This window comes from Ceratotherium simum, chromosome 20 (assembly GCF_057802395.1).
Source record: "Ceratotherium simum simum isolate JZ-2026a chromosome 20, ASM5780239v1, whole genome shotgun sequence".
NCBI lineage: Eukaryota > Metazoa > Chordata > Mammalia > Perissodactyla > Rhinocerotidae > Ceratotherium > Ceratotherium simum.
This window is the reverse complement of record NC_141919.1, coordinates 9020831-9043966: the sequence shown is the minus strand read 5'-3', so window position 1 is coordinate 9043966 and position 23136 is coordinate 9020831. Positions and strand designations below refer to the sequence as shown.

Here is a 23136-nt window from a genome sequence, read left to right as displayed (position 1 = left end):
ACATCAGCATTAAATGTGAATACTTCATTATTAAGGGCTTGCCATGAGCCTGGGTGTTCACAGGCAATGTCAGTTGATCAAAAAGAAGTTAATTACTTGAAAATGGACTCTTTGCGTTAAAGCAAACTTGCCCCTTAAAGCCTTCTTCTTCCTCTCTCAAAGGTCTAGGGCTGACCTAGTTCAGAAGTGAGTGGAAAAGAGTAAGGAAGATGTTCTGTATAGCAGCATCAATTGCTTATAGCTATCCAGTTCTCAATATCTTTCCCCCTGAGGAAGCATTCAGCCAACATTTTTATTGGACTTATGCCCAGACGTGCCCCATTAATTCATGCAACAACCTTTGTTGGAGGGCTCCAGGCGTTATTACTCGTGAATCCTACACAGCACAAATATATTTCTATAAATATTGTCATTTGTATTACATATGACCCACCTTCATAGATTATACCTTCAAAGCGAACTAGAGAGCATTGGAGTCTTTTGCTTTTTTAGTCATCTTAATTTCACCAGACACACTGTCTGTGATTTACATATGCAGTGTAACTAAGTTGGTTTTAGTGAGCTGGGTCCTTTGGTTTCATAGCATCATCATAAGGTATTTTTGATGACGTGTGATCTTTAAATCTGTAATAGGTATCTTTCGGATCTGTGGATTTCATTAGTTCAAATGCATCTTCCAGTTGTGCCTTCCTTGGATGTATTATGGCCATGATGGAGGCTTCTAGGCTGTGGTTTATTTCTAGTATTGTAATTATTAAGTAGCCAAACAAGAAAAACAAAAAAAAACTGTGCTTTGGCTTCGTATACATTAGACCATTTAGCATGAAACGTGTCCATTTTCAGATGTTTTGGCAACAGAAATATAGTCACAATCATTAAATTAGTTACTCTGTCCTAAAAAATTGTCAGTACCTCAGCATGGTAATAAGAAAGTTCTTTCTCAAAATAATCACCATTTGATTTCAAACCAAGCACAAAATGAGTAGTGTTCTCTACCCAAAGTTTCCAGGAAATCTTTTAGTAAACATTCTTGTTTCACAGTAGGAGATTGGATGAATCAAGCATTATTCACAGAAAGGAAAGAAGTACTTTGATGTACTATACTATTTTTGAAAGTAAAGTAGAACCATAATGTATTATGATGTCCTGAACTAAAGATGGTCTGGAACACAGAAAATCAGGATTATCTGTGAAACTGTGAGCAAAACTCCTCTATGGCTGCAGATAGAAAGCAACAATGTCATGCAGCATTTACTTCTGGCCCATATACTAATGAGGAACTGTTTTCCTGCTTTCTGTGAAGGAAAGGTGAACTATGAATAAATATCACTGGGGTCATTATCACCTGCTCACACAGGTAACAGGTGGCTTGCAACAAAATAGGGTAAGAAGCAAAATGGATCCGTAGCAGGAAAATCTGTCTTAAGGCATGATTGGGGGTAGAATATTAACTGTGGATAAATATTTGTGTTGCCTGGCAAAACTTGCCAAGTTCAAAGATGAGAAAAGCTCTAACACCCAGATAGGAAGCTTTTCATGAGAGTTCTAGAACCATCTAACCTCAGAATGTATCTGGATGTCCTCTTCTCTTCCAAAGTTACACTGACATGATCTTGGAGAAATGAGAGCTGATAACCTCAGTTTCCCGAGTTAACCATGTTGCTTCCGTATAGTTCATTTTATATGGCAACTTTTATTATGCTTAAAATGCATCCCAAGTCCACCTGTTCTTTCTTTTAGCAGCAGCCATTCATTCATTCAATAATTATTTATTGAATGCCTCTTATATTCTAGGCACAACTTTAGGAGCTGGGATTTAGCAGAGAACAAAAGAGACAAAAATTCTTCCTCTCATCGTCTTTATTATTCTAGCAATAAAGTGTTCAATTCTCAGTAACATCCTTGCTTCTTGTAAGAAATTGGGTCAACTTCTTTGATCAAAGCTAGTTTTGTTGGAATTTAATTCCTTTTACAAAAAACTTGGCTACATGAAAACCAACATTAGGTTTATTCTCCCAATTTGACCGTATTTTTGCTATTTCTTTTCTACTATTTTTCATTCTCATGTTCCCTAGAAATATACCCTGAACTGAAGAACAGTTTTCCTCTATCCTGGAAGGACACCCAGTTCAACCCCATATGCATCCTTGGAGGACACACGTGGAACGTGAAGAAAGAAGGGGCCTAGCCAGTCATATGGCCCAATCAACCCTGGGAAGAAATGGAATTGCCTTTACATCATGTTTCCTAGGAAGGAAGTCGGGAAAGGTCGCACAGTAACAACCACTCCTGCTAATTCATAACTACTGCTACTAGCTCCATTGTGCTTTGACTTCATATACATTAGGAGGTTTGGTCCTCATAGCAACCGCCTGAGGGAAAGAGGAGAAAACTGAAGCTGAGAAGGTGAGTGACTTATCTACGATTAACAGTGTAGCAGACAGTGGTGCTTGGATTCAACTCAGGTCTGTCTGATTCCAGCAGTTACTCTCTTATGAAAAATGTATGATAGTATTTATCTAATGAAACCATACAAAGGAATTATTAAACTCAAACCATCAGTATTTCATATCTCACAGAATGACATTATCCAAGATGAAGAGTATACAGATTTTGAATATCGCCCATGCGTTTTCAGTTCCTTCTAAGTCTTAGCTACTATAATAAAAGCATTGTTTTTGTCCTCAAATACATACTGCTATAAAAAGACCATTCATGCCTGTATTGATTAAAATTTAAAAGAAATATTAGTGTGGATATCTAATTGTATACCGTGGACGGAATAGTTTCTGGTGCTTCCGCTTCTGAAGACAGAGAAGTGTCAGACAGGAAGCAAGTCCACTTCAGTTTGTTCCAGGAAGAACAAAGATGCGCAACTCCGAGAAGAAAGAAAGAACAGACCTTGTCAGGACATTTGGTTCTAATTAACTAGTGACAAAATGGTTCCAAAATGCAACTATGTGGAAGTAGCTAAGAGTAATTTGAGCTAGAGAAAGTCAAAAACAATTATTAAGATCCAGATATGATTATTATTGCACATATTTTTGATTCTTAAGAGTGATTTTTTCCTTCATTTTCTATTCCTTATTAAACTTAGAATTTTACGGTTTATCAACATAAGTTTGGTAAGTGAATCAGATAATTTAACATTATTTTGATAATAAGCATATTCCTTATAAAAATATAAATCTCTGGAGCCTTAGTCTCCTGATTCCCCTTCTTCTATCCCCACAAAGCTGCCTCTGTCTAGTATTGAGCCTTGACTTGCTCAATAAAACAAAACAAAACACAAATCATCTAGTGATAGCAATTTAATGAGGACCTGGCCCGGAGGACCAAAAAATGCCATTTAACCAAAACCAATAGGATGTCATCATGCTCGAAACCACTCATTTGGAATTAACCATAAATCCCTGAGTCATACCCCTGAGTTGTTTCAGGTAAACTCTAGAAAAACTTACTGAACATTTTCCATGTGCAAAGCACTGTGCTAGATATTAGGAACAAGGAGGTGGGTAGAAGGCCAGGCTCTCTTCTCTGCAATCTATCATAGAAGAAAGGGATAGATGCAGATAATCCTGACATCAAGCAGTAATTTCAGGGATAGAGAGAAAAATAGCATGTCTTGAAGAGTAATGCTAACTTGATATGATTATATTTTATACTTTCTGATTTACTGTAAACCCTTGAAAGCCAGAAATTTGTATTTTCCAGAATCTTTGCACATGAGTGTTTTAATCACTCATTTAGTGAAGGACAGAAACCTAACTCAAAGTATTAAAAAATATTGGCTTGTATATTCTAAAGTCCAGGTGTAGCCTGATCAGCTTCAGGCGCAGTTGGATCAGGCTTTCTAAAGACGACATAAGAATTTCTCTCTTCATTCCTTGGCTCTGGTTTTCTCTATATTGGCTTCATTCTCCAAAGATCCTCTTATATACAATGGGATTAAAAATAGCCCCAGGAATGTTGTACCTGGTGAGTAACTCTGGAAGAAAGAGAGTTTCTCTTCCCAGCGATATTAGCAAAAAATCATGGAATTCATTCCTAAAGGACTGTTTTAAGTTATGTATCCATCACCATATAAGTCACTGGGGCCAGAGGAAAAGAAAACACTGATTGGCTAGTCTGAGTCATGTGCCCACCACTGGAGCATGTGGGAGACCCAAAGCTCATGACTGAGAGATATAGAGGAAGGGTTCTCAGAGGAAAACCAAGTGTGGTTACCACAGGAAAGGAAATGTTTTCTAGACAAGACAAACAACATGTGTCCACCACAAAAAGTACTCAGCAAATATTTGTAAATTGATGTATTGATTAGTAAGCCTGGGATCAGTGAGATGATGATAATTATGATGTGTGAAGGAAAGCAGCCAAGATAAATTGTGAAATGAAGCCACAGAGGTGGGTAGTATCCTGCAAGGCCTCTTGGAAATAAATCAACAAAAAGGAGCTGATCTTGACTATTTGCAGTGTTTGAGAAGAATTCACTATAATCAGTAAACAATCCTGAGGGCTTGCTAAAGTGAGTTCTGCCTTCTGGGATAGGGAAGTGGTGCCATCAATATCAGAGGGTGAACGTGGTTTGTTGTCTGAGATTGCCAGAAAACAGGAGAAGAAAAATAAACAAAACAAAATAGAAATCTTAAAGTCAGCTATTGGATCACAACGCATACAATAATGAAAACTAGACTATGTATTAATCAGACTTTCATGTACTACATAAAAAAACTTTCCTAAAAAGCCACGAGGAAAGGGTACCTCTTATTTGAACTATGGAATGACCTGAACTGGCAACAATATACATATGCTTCAAAAGAAAATAAATTAGTCCTGTAAAAACAATGTCTACAAAAATATGCTTAAACTTTGATACTACATTATATTTGCATTATATTTCAGAGGTAGAGGAACCTTTACAAATGTGCCAATATGTTTTATTTTTTCCTAAATGACTTAATTTACATTATTACATTAACTTAAAATTTTTTTAATTAATGCATTAAAGCTTTGAGTATTTCTTACCTCACCCAACCAGAGACTAGAGTAAGTCTCCAGAAGCCTTCAAGTCCAGCTACACGCCTCCAGGAAAATCTACACCTACTGTATCACAGACAAATGTCCTCACATGTATATCTTGGCATCTCACAGTTCATGCTACCTGCCCAGCTCCTTGCAAAAGTCTATTTTTACATGGAAATGATTCATTTGAAAAAATTATAAAGACATAATTTTCAATTTATTCATTCAGAAACGTTTTTTTAGTTCCTATAAACACTGTGCTAGGTGATAGGATTCAAAAATGGTCCTGCTCCTAAGGAATTCACAGACTAAAGAAGACATCGAGGTAAGCAAAAAAGTCTCCATCCAGTATGATGAGCACTGGAACAGAGGAACAGGCCCCGTAAGAGAGGGCTACAACCCCTTATTTGCACCTGATCAGACTATTAAATAAGTTGGCCACTCCCAAATAATTCCTAACATGTTATCTCCAAAAGTTTATACATTCCTAATTTCTCTGTCATTTCCATGCTTAGGAATTCCCTAATTGTACCAAAAGCAAAGAAGATTGTGTTTTATATGGAAAAACTGCTACAGACCAATCATTAACAGCAACTGACTATATCTGATACCAAACCAGTGAAACCACTCTTTGCCATGACAAAATTGCCAGGACCTAAATATTTTTCAAACTATGAATCTCGTCATGAACACAAACAAAGTGATTGAATGGAAACAGTTTGCATAAAACAGTTTGCATAAAAGCGTACACTTGACATTTCCACCCCAGACATACAGATGAAGAGGCTGTCTATCAACGTAAATCAACTTAAAAGTGGAGTCTGACTTTCTCCTCCCTCAAGAAATGATTTGCAGATATTTGTGGCCTTTCGTTTTGGCTTGACTATTATTTCACATTTTACTTGTAATTCATCTTACGGAACACTAAGAACACACTTGTTTTTCAGTCAGGTTTATTGAGGTGTAATTTACAGCTAGTAAAAGTCACCCTTTGTAGTGTACACTTGTAGGAGTTTTGACAAACGGATATAGTCATGCAACCACCACCATAATGAAGACAGAGAACAGTTCCATCATCCTGAAAATTTTTCCCTGCCTCTTCGAAACCAACCTGTAGCCCCTGGCAACCATTAGTAAGTTTTCTGTTCCCATAGTTTTACTTTGTCCAGAAAGTCATAAATGTCATCAAAGAGTATGTTACATTTTTAATTTGGCTTCTTTCACTTAGCACAAGGCATTTGCGATTCATCCATGTTGTTGTGTGTGTCTGTCAGGACGCATGGATTGGGATAGTCTCCTTTAGAGTCTCCCTTCTTTTCTAAAGCCAAAGTCAATATGCAAAGCCTGGATCTCTTGCCATTTACAGCTTTGTCCATGGTTAAGAAGTAACAGATATAAATATGGTTGTTTGTTCCTCAGCACACCATGGAAAGGATAAACACTCTCAGGGGATAATAATAATCTCTGGTTATTATACGCACTAAATCGTATGTTCATAACATCCAAACCTTGTTAGTCAAGTGTTTGGCACTAAAATTGATTAGGAGACACAAGGCAGAGCTTGGGTGTGGTTTTCATTATTTTTTCACTAATGCGATAGGAATGCATACACATTTGTGACTTAAAGGTACAACGCATTAGTTTTCTTATCTGACCCACCTTTTGCAAAATGGAATTACTGTTGAGGCAAAGGAATCAAGAAGATAGATCTCTTAACATGAGTAGGAGGCAATGGATAGAGGCACCTGTTTCTCAAACTTTAGTCATTCAAGTGCCATCTTCATAATTTTGGCTCTACCCACATATCACCCATATCACTGTTTAATAATTTATATTTATATGGTTCACAGTTTCACTAAGATAAATTTATTTTCAAAAGGAACTTTCTTCCTACTATTTTTAATGGAAAGCCTTTGCCATAAATAAAGCTATGAAAAATATCCAACAATTTAAAAACTCTACCCATATAAGTCAATATACCACCCAAATCATCTTGAGTTCTTGAGTATCACCAAGGGGGCACATGTACACACCCACATACACTTTTGGAAACACTGCAACTACAGCAGCCGTCCTATGCTTTAATGCTTTCTCCTTGACCGTGTATTCTCTGCACATTTAGGGCACAGAGTCGGCATTAGAGCTCTAGTAAAGCATTAAAACCCATTTAAAATTGCAAAATGCAATATGTCTTTCTACCTATATTAGGCATTGGAAACCTACTGCTTATTTGACAAAGAGGTCACCAAGGCTGGTTTTTATGGACATATGGACCAGATGCACTTTCTTATTCATCTCTTCAAAGTGGCTCTGGCCAAGCAAGGCCAAGGCCAGGGTGATTCAGCAACACCTCCCCCATTAGCTCACATTTGGCATATGGTCTGTATCTCCTTACCCTAGACTAAAAAATGAAGCAGAACTTTGGCCCCAAAAGACAAAGAATTTATTCACCAAAGGGCATATTCATATCTTCACGCTAATATAATCTTCTTAGGTATTTGATGGTACTATAGGATTCTATAAGCAATATATTTTGTAAGGAAACGCATTATTGAAATCCTTTCTGACCCATGGTCGCTATGCCCTTTGACAAGCCAGTTGACCTTCACGGTGTTAATCATCTCATCTGTTTGAAAGGGAGTAAAATGTTTGTCCTGCTTCCTGTTTAATAAAGCTATCAAAAGGATTGATGAGAGAAAACCTCTAGAATACTCCAAGCTCTTTCCAAAAAGCAGCAGTAAAACAGCAGGTGCCTCTTGTGAATATACATTTGTCTTCTTCCTGTAAACTAACCCTGAAGGACATCAGGCTTCCAGCTTACATTTAATTGGCTGATTATGTTGTCACTCTTGAGCTCCTTGCCAAGTTACAGGGAAGAGTTTTCTTGGAAACCATAGTTTCCCAACTTTCTCCAGCTAAGCAGTTTAATTACATCTAGCAAAATGACAACAGAGCTCATAATTAGCCTGGAGATTAATTACTGCTGAATCAGTCCAAACACCGCAGCTACCAAATTCAACACAGGTGCTTAGGCAAAGAGAAGAGAGTTTTCTCAATACGCAATAGAAGGTGGACATGAAAGATACGCTTTATGACTCTCTTCCCATGAGCTTAAACATACAACCTGTGCAAAATGCCTTGTGTCTTTATAGCCAGGATGCCCCTAAGTACTTGTAAAAGAACGAGACACACAAACATTCCAAATAGTACTGCCAAATATTCTCAAATGTACAATGACTGGGGCAAACTTCCTTTCTATGCAAATTTCTGCAACTTAGAGCTCCCTTTCCTCTTCTCATTTTATTAAGGAGTCTAGAAATCCTACATAATTCATCTGCTATTTTCTAAACTTTGAATGAAAGAATGATTTAGAGAAAATTAAAAAGCAAGCAAAAAATCATGTTGTGCCTCGTGTTCATCCTGTGACCCCTAAAAGTGCCTATAAGCCCATAGGGTGAGCCCCCATACTCCCAGACAGCATGATAAACGCATTGCCAGATCAAAGATTCCAAAGTCAACAACCACCCACTTGGAACCTTCTATTTCCTATCTAAGAATCACTGAAAGAGGAAAAGGATAGGTTAGCTAGATAGAAAGGAAGGAGTTGGTCCCATTTAAATGCTACCATTTCGTATTCCCCTTTACCTACAAGTCATTTGAGGTACCTTTAAATATATGCGGACCTGGGATGCAACAAAGACGAATTAAATCCCTAAGTGATTCCAGTGTGCAGCCAGAGTTGAGAATGACTGGTCTGGAGTAACAAAGAGGTTGGCCAGATTGTGTAATTGCATGAGACTCGGGGAATGGACAGACCCAGGTAGTGGAGAAGAAAGAACTAGGCCAGAAAGAATGAAGTTATAATTAGAATCCCAGAAGCTTGTATCCAAATAAGTTAAAGGTATGTGGCAATAGACAAATACTTGATTCTTAAACATGTAAGAAAACAAGCAAACTGTCCCTAATTAGAAGCTCATACGATCATGCTGAAGAAGCACGTTTAATGGGTTTGCATGATGCGTGTGTTTGTTGGTTTGATTTCTTGTTTGCTTGTTTGTATGTTTGGAGGAGCTGGGGTTTTTTTGTTTGGGATTGTTAGTTTTTTTTTTTTAATAATCCTTACTATTGACTAAAAAGAATAAATTGTGTTCGTACAACCCAAAGGGAAATCCACAGAAGGGAAGGAGGAAATGAAATCTGGAGAAAGCCTTTCAGAAAGACTCGAATAAGTGAATTGTATGCAAATACAGAGGCCTCATGCTTGTATCCAAGCCTCCATGGGGACTGAGGGAAGCTGCTGCAAAGCCATTTGCTCGCACAAGACTGGAGGAGAGAGTACATGGCTGCCAGGAGAGGAATGTTGTCAGAGCGACTTCGGAACGAGCACAGCCGAGCTCTCCAGGCTGGAAGGCCCGACCACGGTGCAACCAGCCGCACCACCATCTGCACAGGGCTGCTTCTTCATACTGGGCCAAACCCAGAGCTACACCCCCACCCCGCCCCTGGAGAGACCGGAGCAGGTAATACTCTAGAACACAACTCTGTCAACCAGGGTGCAGGGATGTGAGGCCCAGGAGACAAAGACCTCCTGGGACAGCCTCCTGAGCGGGGGTACACACGCCCATGTCCACACTGGTACTCGACCTGTAGGAAATGGTGCTCGGTGAGGATGCATTCCCTTCACTCTCAGCTTCTGAGGTGGCATTGCTCAGGTCGGCTTGGTGTAGCCGTGATTGGAAATCTGAAGACGTGTTCCACACTCAATTCTACATCTTACTTCCTGGGTGACCACTGGAAGACCATACCATTTCTGTGAGCCCAGGTTTCCTCAATTTGTAAATGGAGGTAATGGAGAATTTTAGAGTTTATCTAGTCTAAACATATCATTTTACTGCTGAAGAAATTGAAAGTCAGAGAATATAAAGTGAATTCCCAACTTCACCCAGCTAAGTGATGGCTAAGCAGAATTCACACTCACATTTCTCAGCCTGAGTCCAGTTTTCTTCCCTGCCTGCTCCTTTCTGCCTCCATACTCCCTCAACTCATAGGACAGGTTTAAGAAAGGTTCTTAGGAGAGAGTAAGAGCTTCTGGTTCAAGACAGTGGACAACACACATCACTTCCATTGCCTCCCAAAAGCCCAGAGAATTCATGGAAAAGATTTTGAAAAGAAAGAGAAAGAGGAAGAAGAGGATGAGAAGGCAAAAAAAATGATTTTTACAAGAAAATCACTTGTAAAAATGAAAATCCATATTACAAAAAGGCTGACCAACATGGACCCAGACTGAAGGAAAATCAGGAAAAGAGATTATTCTCAGGAATTCCATTTACCCAAAGAAAGTATTATATTCAGGGAAAGACTTACATTTCTCCCCAGGGCAGTCTCATGTTGGTTCCTGACCCCAATTCTCCTAAACCAGGAGAAATTTAACTAATTGGTTAGAAATGCTTTTCATAATTCTTTTGTGCAAGGTCCTAATCACAGTGGCCTGGAATTTTAAGTTTGGTTGAATATACGATTTTATATTTTAGTTCAGATTTCACAGATAGGGCATCAAGGCCTAGAGAAGGGAAATGACAACAATGTCAGAGCAAAATCATAACCAAAAAGGAAGTTTTCAGATATCCAGTCAATAACGTGGGTCAAATTTATTCATTTTATACATTTGTCATGCCTCCTCAAGGAGAGCTATTCAAATGCACTGCTGTTGGAGATTACTGCCATCACCTATGACAAATTGTGTTTTTAATGACATTTCCTTGCAGAAATGCCCTTCAAGAAAGGAGGAAAAAATAGGAACAGGAAGAAGAGGGGGAGGAAAATCTTCAAAATGCACACGAAAAACTACTGCAAAGTAGTTGAGGAAAAAACACTTTTTCATTAAAGCTGTTTTTAGGAATAAACATCTCATTCTTAATGAGTTCCAGCTGATCCTAAATATTTTACAATTTATCACATCTTAATTATATTCTAGTATTCCTGTCATATGGAACAAGATGCATAATACAGCTGCAAATTAATTTTAATTCATCCATCAACTTTTAAAGAATGAAATTCAGCCACACTACTTCGACTATCACTGTGTATTTTCCAAGAACTACTGGTATGGTACTACTGGTACTACTGGTACTACTCACTTCAAAGTGAGTGAGAATAAAAAGGATCCAAGAAAATGGAGGAGATTTCTGGACGCAAAGATAAGTAATGGATTTTCTATTTCCAAAGAGTTCATTTCTTGGTTATATGAAAATACATTTAAGTTCATTTACGACCACTTAAAATCCCATCTAATTTTTATGTTATTACCAATATCTAAGGTAGGGAGCACCTAAAAATAATAGGGCCGACTGATGTGGTCTGTCTTCTTCGGTCCCAGCAGAGTGACTGCCAAAGCTGGTTTAATCCTCCCGGTTCAGCTAGCTCTCCTTAAAATACCTGAATGAACACTTTTATTTCAGGGCTTTATAAATAATAATCATAACTAATAATTATTAAGCCCTAACTACATACCAGGCACTCTTTTAAGCAAATAACATATACTAATTCATTTAATTCTCCGACAAATCTATGAGGTGAATATTACTGTTATCCTCATTTTACAGCTGAAGAAACTGAGGCAGGTGAGGCTAAGATACAAGTTGTCAAATCACACAGCATATGAAGTGGAGCTCAAAACTCATTTATGAACAAATTACGTAGAGTTTATTAAAGAGTTAATTTAAGTACACACGGGAATAGATAAGGATATGCAGTAAATTACAAAGAATTAACATGGATAACCATGTTCTGGATTTATTGTTAACTCCAACTCATTAATGGCTTTTGTTAAAGTTATTAGCAAAAAGTGATTGAAGCAGCTCATTGTCCTGGACCACACTCCTGTCTTGCTGCTGGTGCTGTGTCTCTTCTGCTTCCAGTAGCTCCACGTCTGATACTCATCCATGTCACCCTGGTTTGGACCACTGAGTGCCTTTTTTCACAATGAGCAAATCGATTGCAAGGAGTTTTAACTCCTTTCTACTATGGCACAAATTTCAGTTGTTAAAGGAGAGAGATTTATTGCCTTAACTATAAAAATTTGGGGTCAGTTTCTATTGCTCTAGCAATTTGTTTCTATCTTCACCAGCACTGAAAGTGTAATTCCTTCAACTGGCATGCCCTCTGCAAATGTCTTCTGAGAACCTGTGAATATCCTCTGGGTTTTATAGGTCTCCCTGCCATTGATGGCACCCAGTTCAAGAGCTGTCCACAGACCAGAGCTTTTTAAACTCAAATGTTCACATGAATCACCTGTGGATCTCATTAAAATGCAGGTTCTGACTCAGTATCTCTGGGGTAAGGCCTGAGATTCTGCATTCCTAACAAGCTTTCAGGTGATGCTTATGCTGCTTCAAAGACCACTCTATGAGTAGTGTGGGAGATCAAAATTGGCCACCCCGAAATATGTTTCTTTACCTTGATTATTCTCTCTGACAGACATTTGACCTCCCCCAAACTGCCTAAAGAATTTAACATAGTAGGCCTGTTTCAGGAAGGAGCCACTACCATATGATGGCTGTAGTATAATGTAAAATAGATGCTACAATAGGAAAGGCACCAAGCCCATCTTATCAAAAATTCTGTCTCTCCAGCCACATTCTGTAGGTGGCCCTGAGAAGAGTTGTCAAACAAACTGTCAAACAAAAGTTGCATTTCCATCTCCATGTGAATTGTCTTTTTCCCCTCTGAAATTCCAAACCACTACCCCCTAACACCTTCTGCACCTTTAGCTAAAAATACTTAAGCGAGCAGCTTAGTCAGAATGACAAGTTGCTCAGTTCTCCTTCTGAGTTTCTCCCATGTATATATATTATTAACCTTTGTTTTCTTTTCTCCTGCTAACCTGTCTTTTGAATTATTTGCCCAGCCATAAGAACTTTAAGGGAAAGGGCGGAGGAGGATTCTCCCACTTCCCCAACAGTTGCAAGGACCTGACAGACGTCATTTCTTCCTTATCAGTTTCTTTTCTCCTCACTATTAATGCCCCAGTATCCTCCTTCCATCTCCTGCCCCAGCTGCCACACCTGGGTTACAGTATTTTCACACGCAACAAATATTGTCTCATTAGAGGTTTTTTTCCTATTTCTACAGTCACCAACATGCATGTTTCTATGCTCTCCTAAAAACACATTTGACCAAATAATCTAGAAATTTTCTCAAGGTAATAATTCAGGTCAACTGAAGGAGTGAGAAAAACACCACCACTGTTACCCTTAGAAATATTTAATCCGTAAATAGATAGGCTGTGAAGTTGCCATCTCCTCAGCTCATATTTATTCTTCTCTAGCAGCTGAAAGTACTACTAGGAGGAAATGGAAAATAGATGAGAGAAGGACTTTGCCCAAGAGAGCTTTCATCAGTAAAGTACCAAAGTAATTACTGCACCTGACAAATTCCTACTCCTTGTTTTAGCCCAGTTTAATAAAAGAAAGATTCAACAATGGTTTATATTACCCAGCATCGCCTTTAATTTCATCAAGCTCCAATATGAAGACCTGCCACATTTACACTAAACTGCATTTTCTCCTTAAGTTCATTTGTGAAGGCAGCCGCTGGGCCTTTAATCCTCTTTTCTTCAATCTTTCATTTCTAACACACTGTGATTGATAATGGCTCTCCCAGGCCCCCTGCAAACTAGGCAAATTCTCCTTCACGTCAGTCCCAGGTTGTCAGTGGTAGAGAAAGCATCTACTAATTAAGAACTGAAAGGCCATTTCATATGCTCTGGCTATAAAGACGCAGTATTTCACATTCACAGTGGGCCGCATCCAAAGGTAAGGTCCCCCGACCTGCTGGACAAGGCTATATTTCACCGAGCTTGGGAATAGCAGCAAACTCTTGGCATTTCAGAAATTCTGCTGAAATCTGGGGTGATGAAACGCTGCTCATGTTTGAGAGCACAAAGCCCTTAGAATAACCTTGTCAGTATTAAGCAGATCACAGGAGTTCAAATCTCCATCACTGAGGCGCCACTGTCTCGAGGAGAACTTAGGAAAACCTTGAAAATGTTTTATGCTCCAGGATACCTCTTTTAGCAGTGATGCTGCTTAAAGGGTTCCTTTCCTATGACTTTCTCTAAAAATGTGCAGCAAGTTCATCCTTTTTGCATGATTTGAAGAATATTTACAACTCAGTCTATAAAAGTTCTGGTTCAAGATGGCGACATAGGAAGATCCACAACTCACCTCCTCCCATGGACACGCTGAGTCTACAGCTGCATGTGGAACAATTTCCTCTTAAAAAAAACATAAAGGCTGGCTGAGTGATGACTACACAGCAGGCAAATGAGAAGAAAACCACATCCACATCAGAGCAGGTAGGAGAGGCTGGGGTACAATCTCACCACAAACCCCACCCCTGGCACAGCGACCCACAATAAGGAGGGAACTCAAAACCCAGAGCTTCTCCCTGAGTAGCAGAGTTCTAACTCCACATAGGGCTCCTCAACTTTTAGTACCTGCACCTAAGAGGAACCCCCAAAACATTTAACTTTGAAAACCAATGGGGCTCGCATAGTGAGATTCACCAAATCCTAGCGATCTGGGAGGCAGCTCTTAAATGGCCCACACGAAGGGACTTTACCTATCCCAGGGCCCAGCTCAGAGGCAGCCAATCGCTCCCAGACTTAAAGTAAAGGAGACTCACCTGCTTATATTAAAGCCTCAGCCTGAGGGGCAGGCATCTAATTTAACACACACATCTAGGAGTCTGCTGGAACACTCTCTGGGGACAGACTGGCCTGGTGGGCTCCATCTTCGCGCTGTCCCTTTGCTGTGCTCCAGAGCACCAGTGTCTCCTGGAAGGGAGCTTTTACACTGGTCTGGTGTTCCTATTTTCGCGGCTGCTGTCTAGGGAGCACCTCTTGACTGCCTGGCTCTGGAGGCCAGGCGAGCTTGCTTCCTGGTCCCATGGGATTGTAATAATTGTTGTCACCCAGAAAGCTCATATCCCTATCTGGTGCCTAATTTTTGTGGCTGCTTCCAGGGGACACCTCTACATCGCCTGGCTCTGGCAGCCAGTGGGGCTTATGCTTGCAGGTCCCACAGGACTGTAACCACCGGAAAAAGAGTTCTTAAACAGCTATCACCCTCAAGCAGCAAGATGCAACAGATTCAGGAGCTTGGGCTTTCTATGAAGGAGGTCTATTGGCTAATCATCATGGCTGTGGTCTGAGGGGTAGGCTTCTAAATAAAAATGTATCTGGGGGCTGACTGTAATCCTTTCCAAAGACCTCAGATGGTGGGTGCTATCTTCATGCTCTCCCTCTGCTGCACTCCAGAAGGTCAGTGTCCCCTGGAGAGGAGATTTACACGTGGCAGGTGCCCTTGTTTTTGCAGCTGCCACCCAGGGGACGCCCCTTGATCTCCTGGCTCTGGTGGCCAGGGAAGCTTGCAATCCTGAGTCCCCTGGGACTGTGGCAATCAGAGAGAGAGTTCTTGGCCGGCTGCCACCCCCAAGGCACTGCACAGACAGCAGATTGAGGCACACTCTGCTAGTCTTTCTCTGAAGGAGGCCCCTTGGCTTGTCCTGGAGCTTTGGTCTGAGAGGCAGGCTACAGGTTTGGCACAAATCAAGTGAACTATGGAGCTGCTCTCAAGGAACATAGGCTGGGGATGCCATCTTGGCACTCTCCCTCTGCCTTGCTTCAGCTTTTCAGTATCTCCCAGAAAAGACCTTATACACTTGTTTGGAGCCCCAGTTTTTGTGATTGCTGCCCAGGGGACACTGGCAGATTGCCTGGCCTGGTTCTTTGAAAAAACAAACAAAATTGATAAGCCTTTATCTAGACTAACCAAGAAAAAAAGAGAGAGAGGACTCAAACAAATAAAATCAGAAATGAAAGAAGAGATGTTACAACATGATACCAGAGAAATACAATGGATCATAAGAGACTACTGTGAACAATTATACACTAACAAATTAGACAATCTAGAAGAAATGAATAAGTTCCCAAAAACATACAACCTGCCAAGACTGAATCATGAGGAAATAGAAAATCCGAACAGAAACATTTCTAGTGAGGAGACTGAATCAGTAACCATACCTCCCAACCAACAAAAGTCCAGGACCGGAGGGCTTCACTGGTGAATTCTACCAAACATTCAAAGAAGAATTAATACCAATCCTCTCAAACTCTTCCAAAACACGGAAGAGAAGAGAGTTCTTTCAAATTCATTTTATGAGGCCAGCATTATCCTGATATCAAAACCAGACAAGGGCACTGCCACAAGAAAAGAAAATTACAAGCCAATATCCCTGATGAACATAGATGCAAAAATTCTCAACATAATATTAACAAACCAAACTCAAACAATATATTCAAAGAATCATACAACACCATCAAGTGGGATTTATTCCAGAGATGTAATGATGGTTCAACATCCACAAATCAGTCAATGTGATACACCACATTAACAAAATGAAGGATAAAAATCACATGATCATCTCAATAGATGCAGAAAAAGCATTTGACAAAATTCAATATCCATTTATGATAAAAAATTATCAACAAATTGGGTATAGAGGGAATGTATCTCAACATAATAAAGGCCATATATGACAAGCCCACAGCTACATTATACTCAATGGCGGAAAGCTTAAAGTCTTTCCTCCAAGATCAGGAAGAAGAAAAGGATGCCCCTTCCACTACTTCTATTCAACATCATATTGGAAGTCCTAGCCAGGGCAATTAGTCAAGAAAAAGAAATAAAATGTATCCAAATTGGAAAAGAAGAAGTAAAACGGTCACTATTTGCAGATGATGTGATATTATATATAGAAAACCCTAAAGACTCCATCAGAAAACTGTTAGAACTAATAAACAAATTCAGTAAAGTTCCAGGATACAAGGTCAATATACAAACCTGTTGCACTTCTATACACTAATAATGAACTATCAGAAAGAGAAATAAAGAAAACAATCCCATTTACAATTGCCTCAAAATGAATAAAACACCTAGGAATAAATTTAACCAAGAAGGTGAAAGACCTGAATATTGAAAACTAGAAAACATTAACAAAAGAAATTGAAGAAGACTCAAATAAATGGAAAGATATCTCATGCTCAAGGATTCAAAGAATCAGTATTGTTAAAATGTCCATACTACCCAAAGAAACCTGCAGATTCAATGGAATCCCTATCAAAATTCCAATGGCATTTTTCAAGGAAATAGAACAAATAATCCTAAAATTTGTACAGAACCATAAGAAAAAAAAAACCGAATAGCCAAAGCAATCATGAGAAAGAAGAACAAAGCTAGAGGCATCACGCTCCCTGATTTCAAACTATTTTACAAAGCTATAGTAATTAAACAGTATGGTATTGGAATAAAAAAAGACATATAGTTCAACTGAACAGACTAGAGAGCCCAGAAATAAATCCACTCATATATGGCCAATTAATTTACAACAAAGGAGCCAAGAACATACAATGGGGAAAGGACAGTCTCTTCAATAAATGGTGTTGGGAAAACCAGACAGTCACGCGCAAAAGAACAAAACTCAAGCACCATCTTATACCATAAACAAAAATTAACTCAATATAGATTAAAGACTTGAATGCAAGACCTGAAACCATAAAACTCCCAGAGGAAAACATAGGCAGTAAGCCTATGTCCTTGACATAGGTTTGGCAATTATTTTTTGAATCTGACACCAAAAGCAAAAATAAATAAGTGGGACTACATCATGCTAAAAAGCTTCTGCACAGCTAAGGAAACCATCAACAAAACGAAAAGGCAACCTACAGAATGGGAGAAAATATTTGCAAATCATATATCTGATAAGGGGCTAATATCCAAAATATATAAAGAACTCATACCACTCAATAGCCAAAAAACTAACAATCAGATTAAAAATTAGACAGAAGATCCAAATAGACATTTTTCCGAAGAAGACATACAGACGGCCAAGAGGTACATTAAAAGATTTTCAGCATCATTAATCATCAGGGAAATGAAAATCAAAACCACAATGAGATGTCACCTCACACCTGTCTGAATGGCTATTATCAAAAGGACAAGAAATAACAAGCGTTGGCGAGGATGTGGAGAAAAGGGAACACTTGTGCACTGTTGGTGAGAATGTAAATTGGTGCAGCCACTATGGAAAACAGTTCCTCAAAAGATTAAAAATAGAACTACCATGTGACCCAGCAATTCCACTTCTCAGTATTTATTCAAAGAAAACAAGAACACTAACTCAAAAAGATATCTGCACCCCCATGTTCACTGCAACATTATTTACAATAGCCAAGATATGGAAGCAACCTAAGTGTCTATCAGTGGATGAATGGATAAAGAAAATGCAATATATATATATACACACACACACAATGGAATATTATTCAGCCATAAAAAGAATAAAATCTTGCCATCTGCAACAACATGGATAGACCTTAGGGCATTATACTAAGTGAAATAAGTCAGACAAAGACAAATACTGTATGATCTCTCTTATATGTGGAATCTAAAAAACAAAACAAAACAATCCCATAGATATGTAGAACAGAATGGTGGTTACCAGAGGCAGGGAGTAAGGGGTGGGAGAAATGGGTAAAAGGGGTTTAAAAAAAAAAAGAATCAAATTGTGTTACAGATATATGACATAACTTCATTAAAGGGACTGAGGGGAAAGTTTACCTAAATAACTTAGGAAATGAGTAGAGACTATAAGGACTAAAGGAACTACACGTAAACTCTGTACTGTATTTAATAAAGTTGTTTCCTATGGGAGAACAGGTTAACAATTCTGATACTACTATACATGTATACTGGGATTGAGCAAACAAGCAAATAGATGATGGTTAGAGATAAAAAAGAGAGAAAATTTTAAAAAATAAAAAATAATGCTAATTCTGTGGGAGTTTATTAATAAAAAATAACATTTAAAAGGGAGCAATGTTGCTCATTCTGGCTCTAAATAAGTCTTTCCTTTATATAAAGAGCTATAACCTTTGCAACCATATGGTGATTGCTCCCTGCCCCCAGGTGCCAGGGCTGGGGCTGCAGGATTCCAGTCACTACAGGCCTCCCACTCTTTGTCACTCAGCCCCTCTTGATCTGTGTCTTCTCTCAGCTTCCATGACCCCTCTCTTTCCTGGTTATCCTCACTTGTCTCTAACTGCTCCTTCTCAGCTCCTCTGCCTGCCCCTGGTCTGTCCCCCAGGGCTCTGACTCCACTCTCACTCCACTCTCATATTGTGCAGACTCCCCAAGGAACACCATCTAAATTCAAGGTATCCATGCCATTCACCCCGGTATGCTGAAGACCTCCACTCTACAACCTCAGGCTGCCCTCTCTCCTGAGCTCCAGACCTGGACCCCAACTATATTTACTCACAGATATTTACAAAGTTTCTACTATGTGCTACATAACTGGGTGGAGGACATCTCCACCTGTTCAGATACTTCAAATTTGATATGTTAGGAACTGAACAGATCATCTTCCCTGTTTCTGAACCCTCTCCCAGCAAATGGCATCATCAATCACCCAAGCCAGATAGAAATGAATCAATAAACTCAGTCTGATTTGTGGGCAAGAAGCTACAAAATTTATACTATGGAAGCATGAGTCAGTAATTGAAATGCAATGGAAATATGGCATCCATGATGTCTATGGAGTAAAAATACTCAGAAGTGCCTCCTCCTAAAAATGCTAAGACATTTCTAATAAAGTCATGTGTCGCTTAACAACAGGGAGACGTTCTGAGAAATGCATTGTTAGGCGATTTCGTCATTGTGCAAACATCATAGAGTGTACTTACACAAACCTAGATGGTATAGCCTATTAAACACCTGGGCTATATGGTGCTAATTTTATGGGACGACTGTCATATATGCAGTCCGTCATTGACTGAAATGTCATTATGCAGCGCATGACTGTATAGAGCTATACCCTATGTGTTCTTACAGGGCTGCTTTAAGGATTGTGGCCAACTTAACTCTTCCAAACCAGGAAGCTGGCCAGATTTCCCAAGGCAATGCCTCTGACCTCCATACTCAAAGTACTGGATTCAGAGCACTGCACATTAAAGAAATAAATGACTCCCATCAAATGCTCATCCCTGACCAGACAAAAAATAAATCTCCCTATTCCTGAGGTCTGACAACAGGAGTTTTAATGAAATGTCAAAGGACAGGCTAGGAACCAGACATATCATCTTCGGAAAAGCCTGTGCCAGCAAGAAGAGCAGGAGTATGAGACGGTAGTAAACTGGGGAATTACTAGAACAAAGAACTGCAAAGGTGGTGCGACAGAGAAGGAGGGGCAAGGAGTTGCTCCCGGGACCAATGACCTTCCTTCGACCACACACTCATCAGAGGACTATTTGAATAAGGCCAAGAAACTCAACAGTTGGTATTCGACATATCTGCTTGGCCAAATACATCTGTCAACTTATGAGTGACCTGAATTTCCTCAGAGGTCACCTATTTGTGGGCATAAATAAAGTCCAAAAAATGGTAGTAAGCAAAGATTTGCTGGTCTCTTAGCAAATTAGCTCTGCCTTTATTGCAGCTCTTTAGTCTCCCTACATGCACACGTGCTGAGTGTCTCCTGTACTTTCTGGGCACCTTCAGAGTCTCGCATGGGTTCCAAAAACATGTTCTATTTGTTCTTCCACTTTGGCAGCCACTGGAAGTCATTTCAAGACAGGTATCAGCTAAAATATCTGAGGATGGCTCTGCAACGCCGACACTGCTGTGTGCCCTCCATGAGAGACTGCCTTTCCTAGCACCTAGTCCTCCAGGAAACCTGTAGAGTGGTTCATACCTGAAGATGACAGGACAGCCCTGTATGCCCTTTCCTCTCCTTTGGGCCAGTTCTACACAGAAGTGCAGAGATGCTCTCCCTTTCCTTAGGACACAATCCTAGTGCAAGGGACTGAACTGAGGAATCGAACTTTCTCGTCTCCTTCACTTCTCCAGCTCTGCATCCAGGCATTTGAATCAAAATTATTACAAAATCCAAAAACATCTGTGAAATTATATGTAATTTGGGGCCTGATATTAACAAAGTGGATTAAAGGTTTCTACTAAGAGCTTAAATTTTGAGGGAGATCACCAGAATGGTAACTAGGATATAGACTCAATAGCTACGTTTTCAAAGTTTAGTGGGAAGTTCCTATTTCAAGTAGTCTGCCCCATAAACAAGCTCATCTTCAGACAATATGAAATGAAATGAATGGAATACTGTGGAGCAAAGAGTACAGGAAGGCTCAGCAGGATCCCACGCATAACTAGGTAGGAAGGACTTAGAGATTTCTTTAACCCTTTTCCTTTCCTTTATAGAAGAATTTACTTAAGCGTATGAGCTTGTAAGTGCTCCTTCAGGCAAAAGGACTGTACAGTCTCATATTTGAATTTGATATTAAATGTATTCCATACTTAAATTCTTTCCTAGAGAACTGAACCAACTCCATACCCACACAAAATCAGAGCTGAGAGTAGCTCAGACACAGCCTGAGCTGGCCAGGGGTAGCCTTTCTTCCCCAAGTACTGATGGCCAGACATCCAGGCGAGAAGAGAGAGGACGATGCCGGTGGAGGAGCTGGCAGCTCTCTCTCCTCCCCAAGACAGAGGGCTGACTGACGATATGGCCTTTTCAACAACAGAAGCCTACATATTTTCTAAAAAGTATTTAGTGACTAAATGAGACAAAATCTAACATTTCTTCTGCCCTAATTATATGTATCCATAAACAAATCTCCAAGAAACAAACAAGACCCTCCAGAGAGCAAATACTCCCCTCATAGCACACTTTGTGATCTTCATTTGAAGTGAATTCAGTATTAACGATTTGAGGTTTACTGTTGATTTGAGAATCTGTGTGTAAGGAAACTACAAAAATAAACAAATATGTCCAATATTTCTCAAGGATGGAGGAGGCCATAAGAACCACCTGGGGAGTTTGTAGGAATAGAGATTACTGAACTTGCTGTAGCTTTAATCACTATTTGCAATTATTATACATGATATAATTCTCTGCATGCATGGCTTTTGCTATGTGACTTAGAATTCCTGCCCTGCAACATTCATGTTGAGCTTGGTCCTGCAACTTGCAGATGAATCACAGATGTAAGAGACAGTGTGAGAGTTCAGGGCTAAGAACTCCAGTGGTGTCATTTGTTTCCATTTGCTCTCTTGCATTCCTGCCATTTGCCATCTGAAGAGCAGACTCTGGATCACTGCTGGTCCAAGGAGGATGAAAAACTCATGGAGCAGACCCAAACCCAATCTGAACCACAGCCAGTAGCCTGGAACCCAGAGTCTAGTGTCAATCAGTCAAAGTACATCAAACCCATAGCCCTATGAAAAAGCCCCAGGGATGCTTGAAATGCAACACTGTTGCAGAAATAGCTGAGCGATTCACTGCACACTCCCACCCCCACATAAGACATACACGGTCCTTCACCCTGAATCCATGGAATGTGATTGGAATTGATTTATAATCTACTTAAAACAGTCTAGCAGCATCTTTTTAATTTATGCAGCAGTGGGCAACACCCAACTACTTTAATTCTATAGCACAACTTGCAGAGTAGTACAGAAATTTACTGTATGATTATTTATTTCCACTTTGTGCCAGTATATAAATTCTCTTCATCTCTCCATTACTAGCTCATCATGAGATTACATGATCACTTAACACATCAATTCTTCAAAGGGGGCAATTTCAATTACATGGAAGCGTCCCAACATTGTCATTAAGAAGGAAACATAGTAGGCGGCAAAATCCTAAGCTAGATGTTCATAGGGAAGAACTAATGATTACCTCCAAAGTCCATATTTCCTTAATTATAGCCTCACGTTCAGTCAAGTTAAAGCTTTGTCAGCTGCCTGCTGGAATCTCTGTGCTTGAAAGGTTTACGCATTTGGGGGGAAGGGAATTTGCATGTTTCAAAACTGATATGTTGTACAAGGCAAGGTTACCGACAAGGGAGTGAAATAGAATGTACTGCAGTCATGCTTTTTAAAATAACAAATACTTCCGAAACAGACAAAATAAATAGAAGAGCAAATCACCTCTGTTGTTACATATTTCTAAATTCTGAACTCTTGTGAGACCCAAAAATAA

General features: G+C 39.5%; 1 long non-coding RNA gene across 1 annotated transcript in view; it reads left to right on the top strand.

The window, feature by feature from the left end:
• Positions 1-23136, top strand: part of LOC147914356 (uncharacterized) — a 1093764-nt gene that overhangs the window by 940385 nt on the left and 130243 nt on the right. The gene's annotated exons all lie outside the window — the stretch shown is intronic.